At 31.2% G+C, this 13319-nt stretch overlaps 1 protein-coding gene across 2 annotated transcripts in view; it reads left to right on the top strand.

Moving 5' to 3' along the window:
- Nucleotides 1–1158: 1158 nt before the first annotated feature.
- LOC115879128 (protein yellow-like) overlaps nt 1159–13319 on the top strand; it is a 66026-nt gene continuing 53865 nt past the window's right edge. For both annotated transcript variants that reach the window (XM_030895791.1, XM_030895790.1), the window contains exon 1: nt 1159–1529. The gene's annotated coding sequence lies outside the window, so the exon portion shown is untranslated. The remainder of the gene's footprint in view (nt 1530–13319) is intronic.

The raw sequence follows: 13319 nt of genomic DNA on the forward strand, positions 1-13319 counted from the left end.
GAAAAAATATACAAGGTTTTATTCCATTTAAAAATACGAAGAAAAACTATTTTATATTTTCGAAAGTTTGGCTTAGAATTTTGAACATCCTGTATGATTTACGATTACCATATTTATAGCAAAGTAAAGACCATCTAAAGTAAATACCTAATATGGTTTTGATTTCAGGACAGTTCTTGTATTTTAATAATATTATTAAAAAGGCTGAAAAATATATATTTTTTATTTATTTATTAATATTTCTGAAACTGTCGAAATATATTTATCGATATTTTAGAATTACGTAAAGTGATCTGAAAGGAAGCTAAAATGCAATAATATACAGAGTGTTCCATTTAAAAAAAATCATCCCGATCCACTCACACTTTTTTGAGCCACCTAGGCGAGAGCGTGCACCAAAGTTAAAGGTTTCTTTTTCATTCTATAAATGCTTGAAATATTTCATAAAAACACTAGATAAATCCAAAATCCACTGTTCCTTTGTCCCTTTTTGCAAAAAGGGTGTATCAAATAGCGACGCTTTGAATAATTTTGGTTCATATTAATTAGGTTTACAACTGCTAATAAATATTCATCCTCTGAGGACGACATGCTTACGCCACTGCCACAAAGATGCCACATCACTTATATGTGCGCTTTCTGAAAAATCATGTATCGCTATTGCCATATCATTGCCATGTATGTGCAACGTCATAAGCTACGTCACTTTGGTGGGCGTTCTCCCTAATATACATTCTAGTATATATTTTAGATTTGCACTTGAACAAAATTCTCATTTTTTTATTCTAAGAGCTACAGATGCCCGACGCACTATTGTCGGACCTTGTATATTAATAAACTGAATTATGCGGATTGGTTGATTGACTCTAAGCTCAGTAGTACCAAATTGACACTACTAGTTTACATGTGTTATATTTAATTTAACAAAGTTAAAATCTCAAATAGACAGAACCTTGATGTGGGCCACCCTGTATAGTTTTCAAATGATTCGTTTATAAACAAACTGTAGCAAAACATATTTAAAATTTTATTTATGACTGGTGTTTTCAGCATATGCTTTCATAAATAACAAATGACCGTTCTCATGCTTTAAATATTAAACAATTCAACTGAAATAAAAAAAATGATTCGATAATCGTGTCTGCCGTTCGACCATTCAACGGTCCCCTTCTCTGTGGTACCCTTTTAACTCTTTTAAACTGCCTACCCCATTCTAGAAACCAATAGACCGTAGGATTGAACAGCGATCATTTTCGTGGTGGTCGATTCAAAAGCTAGTACCACTTCCAGGTGTTCAAATAGTTGTACCAAACCGTTCAGGCGGACTATTTGATTTACGCAACAAAACCCCAATTTAGTTTTCGGCTTTTTCTTATATTTCTTACACACAGTACGCGGCAGTACTGATTGGTACTGATATTGTCGTGGAATTTTCGTGCGTAGTCAACTTTGCGTACCGAGTTTTTTGTATATTTGTATTTGGCGGTCGAAAGTGATTATTGTGGTTTTTCAAAAATGTGTTAAGCATGGTAAGTGAAAAACGGATATTGTAAATATACATAGCGGTAATTTTAGATACAGTGGACATCCTGTATCTAAAATTACCGCTGTGTGTCAAAATTATTTTGATTTATTAAAAAAAACAAGGTACTAAAACAATATGAACTTCTAACTTTCCAAATTATTATTTTAAATGGCTTACTGTATAATATTATTGCATGTTTATATTTTACTAAAAATTATAAATTACTTTAGTCTCGTCTAGTCTTTCAAGTTTAAAAGTTTTTTAAATATTTTTTATGTGTCAAAAATTACAGCAGACCGTAAACATTTAAACATTTAACCATATAGGTATGTACATATATAAATTTGTACAACTATTATAACACAACTTAATCATACAAATGTGATAAGAAAGTATACCCCCACACAAAAAAAAACACTTAAAATTAAACAAACTATTAATTAAAATCTTTAAAAGACTTCATGATTAATAAAAATTAATACTAATAATAATAAATGGTAACGAATTAATAAAAAAAAAATAATAAATTATTAATATAATAGAATATTTTTGCTTTGCCAAGGCAACTATGATGTTATAGAGTAAATGAATTAAAAAATGTAAAAATTGAAAGTTCAAAAAAAAATCTATTAGAAATAGGTATATGACATACTAAAAAATATATATAAATAGAAAAGAAATATAGGGAGTGCATTTAAAATTTTGAGATTCTTTAATTTTAAATAGTCGAAATTCATTAATTTATTTTGAATAGGTACCCTGTCGCATTTCCCTCAAATGTCATTTCTTTACCTATATATTTTTCATCTCTATAAAAAGTACTCCCACTTCAGAAACAATAGTGACATTTAAATGTCCCATTTTATAATAAAAAATCATCTTCTCTAAATATTAATTTATTTTAATAATTTTGTTTTTATTTTATTTTTTATGTTTTTACTAATTAGAATAAAACATTGGAATAATAATCGAACTATTGGAAAGTTACTGACTACAAACTTATTTATTTTTTAATTTCAATATTTCGTAAAAAAATATTTTCTTCATCATTAAAATACACGGATAATTGAGAAAAAAATAATTTCATTACGGATAACCACAAAAACAATGAAAATATATTTACTTAGAAACTATTAATCAGTCATTGAACATTTTAGAATAATTTTTTATTAAAATAACAATACATTTATTATAATTATAAATAAGAAAATATGACATATACTAATACCCAATAGGATCAAATTGGTAAATTATTTATGGATTACAAAATAATAAAAAAAAATTGGCGCCGGGAGGCACGTATAGCCGCCCATACTAAATATGTTAATAAAAAGTTGGTAGTTAGTTCTTTTAGTTTCAAAGTAAAAGAATTTTTCCAATTTTTTTATCTCAAAAACTGCGACTTTGACTGATTTTGATGTTATTACAAATTTTGTTGCAAATATTATTCCTTATCTTAAATTGAAAACCGCGTTTCGCTAGATACTGTAATTTTGGAGTTACGATTTTTTAAAGTTTTTAACCCCCTCCCATACCCCCTTACCAACCCCCACCCCCACCAAAAACTAATGGCCAGATTCTCGGGTGCCACAGTATTTTTGTGCCAAATTTGGTTAAAATCGGTTTAGCGGTTTTTGAGTTATCGTGTTACAGACGGACAGACAGACACCATGAGAAAATAGTTTGTATTTAGGTAATTTATGACCCAAATAACTAATTTTGAGTGAAATTAAAAAAACTTTTTTTTGCCGATCTTAATAGCCTACCATACCTATTGGTATGGTCGGCTAAAAATTCTACAAAATAACAATAAATTTGGATAAAAAAGTAATAAAAATATACATTTATAGCTTGCCTACAACTTCCGTTCGTTTAGAATGCCATGTAGAATGCAAGTATCAAAAAATATATAGGGTGTTTGCTAATTAACATAAGAAAATTGATATCCCAAATCGAGAGTGCCAGAAAGAGGATGATATTAAAAAAGGAAAATTAACCTTGAAATTACTTTAACTTAAAGGGGGCCTCCCACATACGGATTTTTCTCAAGGTATAAACTTCGCAGTCCAAGCCTTCAGATATTTCTCAACATCTCGTGTAGTAAGTAAATGTTCTAGTTTTCCTATTTGCACCACGATTATTTTACATTTCATTCAAATATATGAAAATAAGTCTTGCTTTTGACAAAAAAAGTGTAAGGAATGCTGAGATAAGGTTAAAAATATGCTGGATACACAAGATCCACAGCCATCTGACAAAGATAAACGCTATAAGAGATGACATTTGAAAATAAATTACCTGAGAAGGTAAACACAATTACAAATTAATTACAAATCTCAAAGATTCTTTGAAGCATGGAGTTCCAGCTGATGACGTATATTAGGATTGCCTTTTATATTTTGCATATAGAGGTACCTAAAAAAACAGTAGATAACTTTTATACGCTATTGTTTTTATTTAGTTCTTACAGCAGTTATTCCACTCGCATGTTGGTAGCTTTAAAATCGCTTTTTTGAAGGCGCTGACTGCATCTTCTGAGGAACCAACTGGAACCTTTGAGAGCGATTTATAGAAAAGTAAAAAAAGTGGTTACGACTTTATGTAACGACGTAATGTAATTGTGTTAGTGGTTGGGACTGTATGTAAGATAGTGTCAACAATTCGATGTTTTCTTGCTTTAAAAACTCAATTGTTTTTCGAGCTGGGTGGGAACTTGCATTGTTTTGGTAAAGGATCATTTGTCGTTGAGGGTGAGTTTTCGAAACTCGGCAATTACTTCTGGCAAACAAATAAATATGTACCAATCAGCAGTAACAGTTTTTTAATCTTTCAGAGGAATTGTTGCTACATGACCCGCTTTTGAGACAAATGTCGCCACCATCTTTTTGGAAAAACTTTTCGGGAACAACCAGCGTTCATAAGATTAAATTCAGGATTCATCGCCAATGACAATACTGTATAATTTTTTTGAGCTTTCTCCCTAAAACCGGTATTGAGAGAGTTTTTGACACCAATTGACTCTGATTACATTCTGTTCTTCTGTCAACAGATAACTCTGCATATAAAATTTTTTGAATTGAGTTTTTTGAAATGATGCTTCAATTTCACGATATGTGATATGTCGATCTTCTTGGATCAGCATACCTGCAGCATTGACATTTTCCTGGATGGCTGTCGTTGTTGGTAAACTCGTTTATTGGATAGTCGCTAAGAATAATCCGTCCACGTTTAAATTCTCAATACCAACGATAAATTGTCGATTGATGTGGTGCCTCATTGCCGAAAACAGAAACCAACTCTGCAAAGCATTCTTGCTGAGGCAACGGTCTTTGAAATAATCTTAATCTTAATTTAATTTTTCGACTGAAAAACCGGTATAAAACTTTGGCGTTAAATTAACTAAAGATGACAGTTAATTTTTCATATAAGATATATGTTGACAAGCGTCTACTATGTTTCCATAAGCAAAATATAAAAGACTACCCTCGTACTATTGACATCAATTATCACCAAAGCACCATCGTCGGTAATTGCTATGGACTATGGACTGACCTATAATTCCAGTCCGTGTGCAGATCATCCGCATTTAAACAAAATTCTCAATGACTTGACTGCACTGCTTTGCCTTGAGAAAGAACTGCCAGTGTGTGTAGCTACTATTAAATATTTAGATGTGTATTCAAATTAGATTCTAAAAAACCTTTATAGATGAAAACACAATTTCTCAAGTGAAGAGAAAGACACAGACATACATTTTTTCTTAGTCCCTTCTTGTTACGCCGGCAATGATTTATGCGCCACTTAAATCAAATAAACCAGCGGTTTAAAACAAATTTGCAGATATCTTACGACAACTGGCAAGACATTTCTGCGTGCATAATTGTCTGAAATAAGGAAAGAACTAAAGAAACAGCGTTTTAATGGACCATTATACCGAAGGAAAGTAGAACGTCGAAGGGAAGTAGGTCTCAGTCCTGACGATAATTTTTATATACCGAGCAATTCAATTTCCTTCTCGGTACACACAGAAAATCTGTCTCCCAGCATACATAAACGCGGTTTAAGTCACACCGGGCCTTTTTTAGGATACATAATGCCGTACGGCCGGTAATTAGCGAAAACTGTTAAAATATTTGGTTTCTTAATTGTTTAGTAAGGCAAGAAATTTCCGCCCCAATAACTAATGTAACAGAACCGATATCAGTAACATACAAAATGGTTCTAAGTGTCCAAATTGCGTTGAAATTATAATTCAAGTAATATAGTTTTTAGATGTTTCAATTGTTCAACAAGAATATTATTTAAAATTACTCAATTAATTAATTAATCTACGACAATGTCATTATGACACATTTAACATTGTCATTTGAATGTCATTATGGCTTTTATAATATCACTACATAGATAAATGAAACAAGTTTAGATTGGAAAGTGTCCATAAGGACAATGTAAACACTATTTGGCGCTATTCTTGCAACGGTCGCGACCCTAAACTTTTGTTTGGGGTCGCGACGTTTTCCGGAATTATATCGCCAAATATTGTTTATTCAAATTTATTATTATTTTCGTTTAATTTTATAAATAAAATACAGTGTGTTGCATACAAGAAACTTTATTTTATATAAGGACGCATGTATGAAATACCTATGAAACATTGGAAACCAACGTTATACCACGATCCACGATGGTTTTTGCAGTTCAGAGTTCACAGCACAGCTTTTTAAGTTTTTAGTGCCACTTTTTCACAATTATCACCGGTTGGAGTAAATAAAACTTAATGAGAGCGGTTTAGATTTTGAAAGATTATTATGATTTTTGAAGATTCTGACTTTGACAAGAAAAGAAAATTATTTCTGTTTTTGTTTGCCGTTGTTCTTAGCGACCGCTATGGCAGCGCCAGATCGCGTATAACGGTCGCGACCCAAAATAATTTCGCGACCTAAAATTTTTACGGGCTTTCCAATCTAAACTTGTTGCATGTATCTATGTATCACTAGTGCTATTATGAATTCATAGTAACACGCAAAATTTAAAATAAGAAACAAGCAACCCTTTAACCAATCTTCAAGTTTTACTTAGGCTGGCTCGTACGTTTGTCTTGATTTTTCGGGAAGTAGGGATTCGACAACGTTTAGGGCAATGCCTTCAATATTCGAAGGGACACTTTCAGAATCAGAATCACCCATATTAATATTATTTTTTGCTTTTTGTTAAAACTGAACGTTTAACACAAAATTGAACATTAATAATTGAGTTGTCAAAGTCAAAATGGAAACAATCAACAAGCACGGTTACCACGGCCGCGGCGTCGACTAATAAGGGCACCTGATAATTTTGAATTTTAATTTTTATGAGGATATCTCTGATATTTTAAATTAAATCAAATCTCTTTGGATCGTCCCTCGTGTCGCGTCGTAGATTAAATTTTAAATGATACACTTTCGATACAAACTTTTTAATGAAACTTGTACTAACGTTCCACGCGTTTCATTATGATGTTCGTATCGAACTTACATTAATAACTATAATCTATTTAGATGTTTAAAAAAGTAATATGGCGCCTATAGTAGATTGTTGTTTTGGTTTGGTTTACAGAGCTTATTTCTCCATCTTCGATATCAGATTTATATAAAGTGCCATAAACTTCGAACGAAAGTTAATGGGATGAACATTTGTCGTTTCGGTACACTCAGTGATAACGTGTTCTGGTGTCCTGAGAAATATTTTCGAGTTGTTTAGACCTGTGGAGAATTCCAATGCTAGGTTACGGATGGAGTCTTCCAGGTTCTTGAATTCTATTTTAAGTTGGTTTCCACTTGGGAAGAAGGACGATTCTGGTTCTGTTGGTAGAGTTTTCGTTCCTTTTCTAGCCAGATCATCTGGTGTTTCTTTACCTGTTTTCATTACCAATTTCTAACTCTTAGTGGGCTAGCACTCAGACAGGACTTTCTTTGCCTAATCTATATGGCGCCTATAAGAAAACATAAAGTTGGTGATGGTGGTCAAAAGACGAAAGGTCAGATGACAAAGCTTAAAACACTGTTGTGTAGCTGAAAACAAGTGGTATAGCATAGTCATAAAATCGTATATACATAGTCAAGTGTTAATGATGTCAGAAAAAAATAAAAATTTCAAATTTTTTTATTTTTCTCGAATATTTTCGGCACTCGAAACGGCATATTATTAGGCACATTAACGCACAACTTTCGAAATTAGTTTTTACTTAATATAACCTAATTTAACCACCCTCGTATCTCCTATAGTTTTTAAGGACATATCAATTGTGCGGTAGAATTTGAATTACCCTGTATAATCACGGAAACTTAATGAGAAAGTGCAATTACTTTTTTGATTTTCTAAAAAGTAACGACGGGAAAAAATAAAATTTAGTTTAAAAAAAAACAGTTTTTTCCAAAAAAAACTCAGCAATCCTTGAAATTATTAAAACTTTTTTGATGGCATCTTGGTGAACATCCTAAAGCGGCAACTTTACCCCCATTTAACCATGTTCGTTTCTATTACGGTTACCGATATACCAATGATCGTACCCCGAAATTGTAGCACCCTGTATAGTCCGTTTATATTTGCGTAAACCGATTTTGAATATTTTTTTGGTTTAATCATACAAATCCCATATTCTGTGCCTATTATGTTGCCTAGCTAGAATTGACTCAGGATAAAACCGGTCCTACACGATGTAACCAACATTTGGCACAGGTTGCGGCATATTGCAATTGACAAGTGTGACTCCTACATGATGTGGCAAATATTCATGTGTTGAACGTTGGAAGATGTTCGCCACATCGCGCGGCTTAACTCATGGAGTTTAATTTTAAAGTTTCAGTTATCGCAATAATAATAAAACAGAATGAATTGCCATTCGAGAAGAATATTATTGAAAAACTGACGAAGGTCGAGGTTTCAAATAAAATAAATCAAAGCAATTCAGATGTATGTGTATTATGTGAGATTCACTTATTTCGTGTAAAGAACTACTTATCTATAAAAACAACTGATTTGTATATTTTTAAGTCTCCCATAACATATTTCGCTTAGTAATGTTTACATCTTACTTTTTACCTAAAAAAGGGAAATAAGAAAAGGCGGTTCTAATAGTTCGAACAGGTTGATGCGGTGTAGACATGGCTTATTTTGCTGAATAGGATTCGACAGGCACAAAAAGATCCGCATAAAATACATTATGGTTTCGGTTACTTGCGCTAAATTGATCAAAAAAGTAATGACTTTGCAGGTTGGCTAGTCTTGTTTTATTTACACTCGGTTTTTAAAAATTATTCCGATTCAATATTTGCCGTTAAATAGTATATTCTTTATTTTTTTAACTGTTTATTCATAATATTTAGTTCTTGTTGATATTTCTTTTAATTACGTTAGATAACTTGTTACAAATTATTTTTATTTGTTTCAAAATTTTTAAACAGAATAACAGAATAGTAAAGTTTTGAACCTAACCAAACTGATCTAGAATTTTTTATTAATAATTAAAATAAACAATTTATTTCAGAACGCTTATATTTTTAAAAAATAGACACGCAAGTTTACCACAATACATTATAACTTTTTTAAAATTATAAATACATATCTCCCTAATTACTTAGGTTAAATTATTTTAAGTTTTTTTTTAACTTTAAATCTCACACTGATTAATAAAAATTTCAAATTTTTTTATTTTTCTCGAATATTTTCGGCACTCGATTAGGTATTGATTAGGCTACTTTTCGATACGATTAGGCTACTTTTCGGCACTCAATTAGGCACATTAACGCACAACTTTTGAAATTAGTTTTTACTTAATATAACCTAATTTAACCACCCTCGTATCTCCTATAGTTTTTAAGGACATACCAATTGTGCGGTAGAATTTGAATTACCCTGTATAATCACGGAAACTTAATGAATTCGACATCCTATATTATTGCAATTTAAATAAAAGCTTATAAAAGTAATAATTATGTATAGGGACATCATTTTAAGTGTCTCACTTAATTTATAATTTTTCTCTTTCGTATTTAAAGATAGTAGAAAAATTTTCTAATGTAATTTTTCGAGGATGCCGATTCTCTACATCAAAATTTTTTAAAACATCAATTTTGACAGATACGACGCCATCTTGATTTTTTTTTAAATGAAAACCCCCATATAATTTAGCATGGTCCGGTAGACATATTTTAGCTAATTTAAAAAATATATAGTTTAGTATACTTTGCACTTACCGTTTTCGATATACAGTGGATTTAAAAATGAAATCTTCCAGAATTGTTTTAAACGACTCGTCCAGTTTACAATTTTCCAATTTTAAAATTCTTGAAAATGTCAAATATTACAATTACGACACGTAATTTTTTTTATTTATTTATACTTTGATAGACGCATCGTCCTCTTCAATATGACCTTATATGTATATAAAAAACTTTTTTAAAAATTTAGCCTGATGGTGATTTCTCAAACAAAATAAATGACAGTTTAACTAACTGTCATGTTATACATCTTAAAAGAATTATATTTTAGTTGCTTACTTCGGGAGATAATTTTTGACTAAATTTTAAACTTAAAAAATTAATAAATTAATTATTCATTTTGAAGTAGCTCCTAAACGTATCAAGTTAGCTTTATAAATTTCGGTAAACCGGTCTTTGTAGAAAGAGTTAAGGTTTAATTAAAAGAAAGTTATATTACAAACAATAAAATTGCCAGTGCCGTAGCATATTTTTCACAAAAGTGTCTCTGGATGGTTATTTAGACCACAAAATTTCATAAACCTCATTAATATTTTTATATTACCATTCAGTTGTAGTAAGTGAATGACATTCATATTCAGATACATAAAAATTAGAGGATCTCTTGATTTCAACCCTCTGTATATAGAAAACGTTTATAAGTATATTAAACTATATTTTTGAAATTAGCTAAGATATGCCTACCGGACCATGCTAAAATATGTGGGGGTTTCCATTTTAAAAAAATCAAGATGGCGTCGTATCTGTCAAAATTGACGTTTTAAAAAATTTTGATGTAGAAAATCGGCATCCTTGCGAAAAATTACATTAAAATATATTATTACTATCTTAAAATAGTAAAGAGAAACATTTTAAATTGGGTGAGACACTTAAAATGATTTTGGAACAATTCATTTTTAAATCCACTGTATATCGAAAACGGTATGTGCAAACTATACTAAACTATATATTTTTGAAATTAGCTAAAATATGTCTACCGGGCCATGCTAAAATATGTGGGGGTTTCTATTTAAAAATAATCAAGATGGCGTCATATCTGTCAAAATTGACGTTTTAAAAAATTTCGATGTAGAAAATCGGCATCCTTGCAAAAATTACATCAAAATTTTTTTTTACTATCTTAAAATAGGACACAGGAGAATTTTAAAATGGGTGAGATACTTAAAATGATGTCCCTGTACATCAACAATTGATCAAAAATCAACATTATTTAGTTGTGTACGTCAATTATGTTAAAATTCACAAGCGCATTGTATTTCAATCACCGGATTGGAGGTCGCCTGTCGAAATCCTCTCAGGTCTACTGGACAGACTGTACTAAAACATTTTAGAAATTAACTGTAATATGGACAGTTTTTTATATTCTGAGCTCACGTTTTGTTAACAACTTTAGCATAATCAGTGTGAGATTTAAAGTTAAAAAAAAACTTAAAATAATTTAACCTAAGTAATTAGGGAGACATGTATTTATAATTTTAAAAAAGTTATAATGTATTGTGGTAAACTTGCGTGTCTATTTTTTAAAAATATAAGCGTTCCAAAATAAATTGTTTATTTTAATTATTAATAAAAAATTCTAGATCAACTTGGTTAGGTTCAAAACTTTACTATTCTGTTATTCTGTTTAAAAATTTTGAAACAAATAAAAATAAATTGTAACAAGTTATCTAACGTAATTAAAAGAAATACCAACAAGAACTAAATATTATGAATAAACAGTTGAAAAAATAAAGAGTATACTATTTACCGGCAAATATTGAATCGGGATAATTTTTAAAAACCGAGTGTAAATAAAACAAGACTAGCCAACCTGCAAAGTCATTACTTTTTTGATCAATTTAGCGCAAGTAACCGAAACCACAATGTATTTTATGCGGATCTTTTTGTGCCTGTCGAATCCTATTCAGCAAAATAAGCCATGTCTACACCGCATCAACCTGTTCGAACTATTAGAACCGCCTTTTCTTATTTCCCTTTTTTAGGTTAAAAGTAAGATGTAAACATTACTAAGCGAAATATGTTATGGGAGACTTAAAAATATACAAATCAGTTGTTTTTATAGATAAGTAGTTCTTTACACGAAATAAGTGAATCTCACATAATACACATACATTTGAATTGCTTTGATTTATTTTATTTGAAACCTCGACCTTCGTCAGTTTTTCAATAATATTCGTCTCGATAGGCAATTCATTCTGTTTTATTATTATTTCGATAACTGAAACTTTAAAATTAAACTCCATGAGTTAAGCCGCGTGATGTGGCGAACACCTTCCAACGTTCGACACATGAACATTTGCCACATGTAGGAGTCACACTTGTCAATTGCAATATGTCGCAACCTGTGCCAAATGTTGGTTACATCGTGTAGGACCGGTTTTATACTGAGTCAGTTCTAGCTAGGCAACATAATAGGCACAGAATATGGGATTTGTATGATTAAACCAAAATATTCAAAATCGGTTTACGCAAATATAAACGGACTATACAGGGTGCTACAATTTCGGGGTACGATCATTGGTATATCGGTAACCGTAATAGAAACGAACATGGTTAAATGGGGGTAAAGTTGCGCTTTGGGATGTTCACCAAGATGCCATCAAAAAAGTCTTAATAATTTCAAGGATTGCTGAGTTTTTTTTGGAAAAAAACTGTTTTTTTTTAATTAAATTGTATTTTTTCCCGTCGTTACTTTTTAGAAAATCAAAAAAGTAATTGCACTTTCTCATAGTAATTTTATTAGGGCTAGCTGAGAGTATTTTTAGATTTTCAAATTAGCTGATAATTTGTGAGATACAGAGGCTAACTTATTTTTTTTAAATACGGACCTGCATTTTTTATTTCTGATTAACCATGTTCGTATCTATTACGGTTACCGAGACACTAATGCTCGTACCTCGAATTTGTAACAACCTGTATGCAGGGTAGGTAGTTATAGATAATAACAGTGAAAAAATATGTAGGTGGCATCCCCTACAAGTAGGAGTCATAATATACTTACTAGCAGGTCAGTAGCATTGAAATCCAATTGCTCATGTCAAAAGGTACCCGTGACACTAATTTCCATTCAGTTATGGAAGTTAGTTCAGAAGTTATTTAGAAATAAAATGAAATAATAATGAAACTTCTACATTTGTATTTCCAAAACGAAACATTTTGAAGAGGACATTATTTTATAACTTGTTTACATTATTTTTATCTGCAGAATAATATTTCCGAAATTTCCCGATTACATTCGGACCACCCTATATATTTTAAACAAGTCGCGGACGCTCCGCGCGGATGTTTTTTTCAAGATAGCTCTCATCCGAACGGAGCATAGGCGACTCGTGAACGTGAAATTGTTCATTTGAATTCATGGAAATGGCGGACGGTCCGCGCGGACGCTCCGCTCCATCTAAAACCGCTGTTAACTTTCTGATAGTCTATTGTTTATTTTTAGTTTACTTTATGGCATGCATACATTTAAGTTTGTTACTAGCTCCAATAGGTAAGCCTGTACAGGGTGGCGCCTCTCATACGCCGCGGAGGCTCCA

Source organism: Sitophilus oryzae, unplaced genomic scaffold, assembly GCF_002938485.1.
Source record: "Sitophilus oryzae breed Bouriz unplaced genomic scaffold, Soryzae_2.0 scaffold_1576_pilon_pilon, whole genome shotgun sequence".
NCBI classification, from domain to species: Eukaryota; Metazoa; Arthropoda; class Insecta; order Coleoptera; family Curculionidae; genus Sitophilus; species Sitophilus oryzae.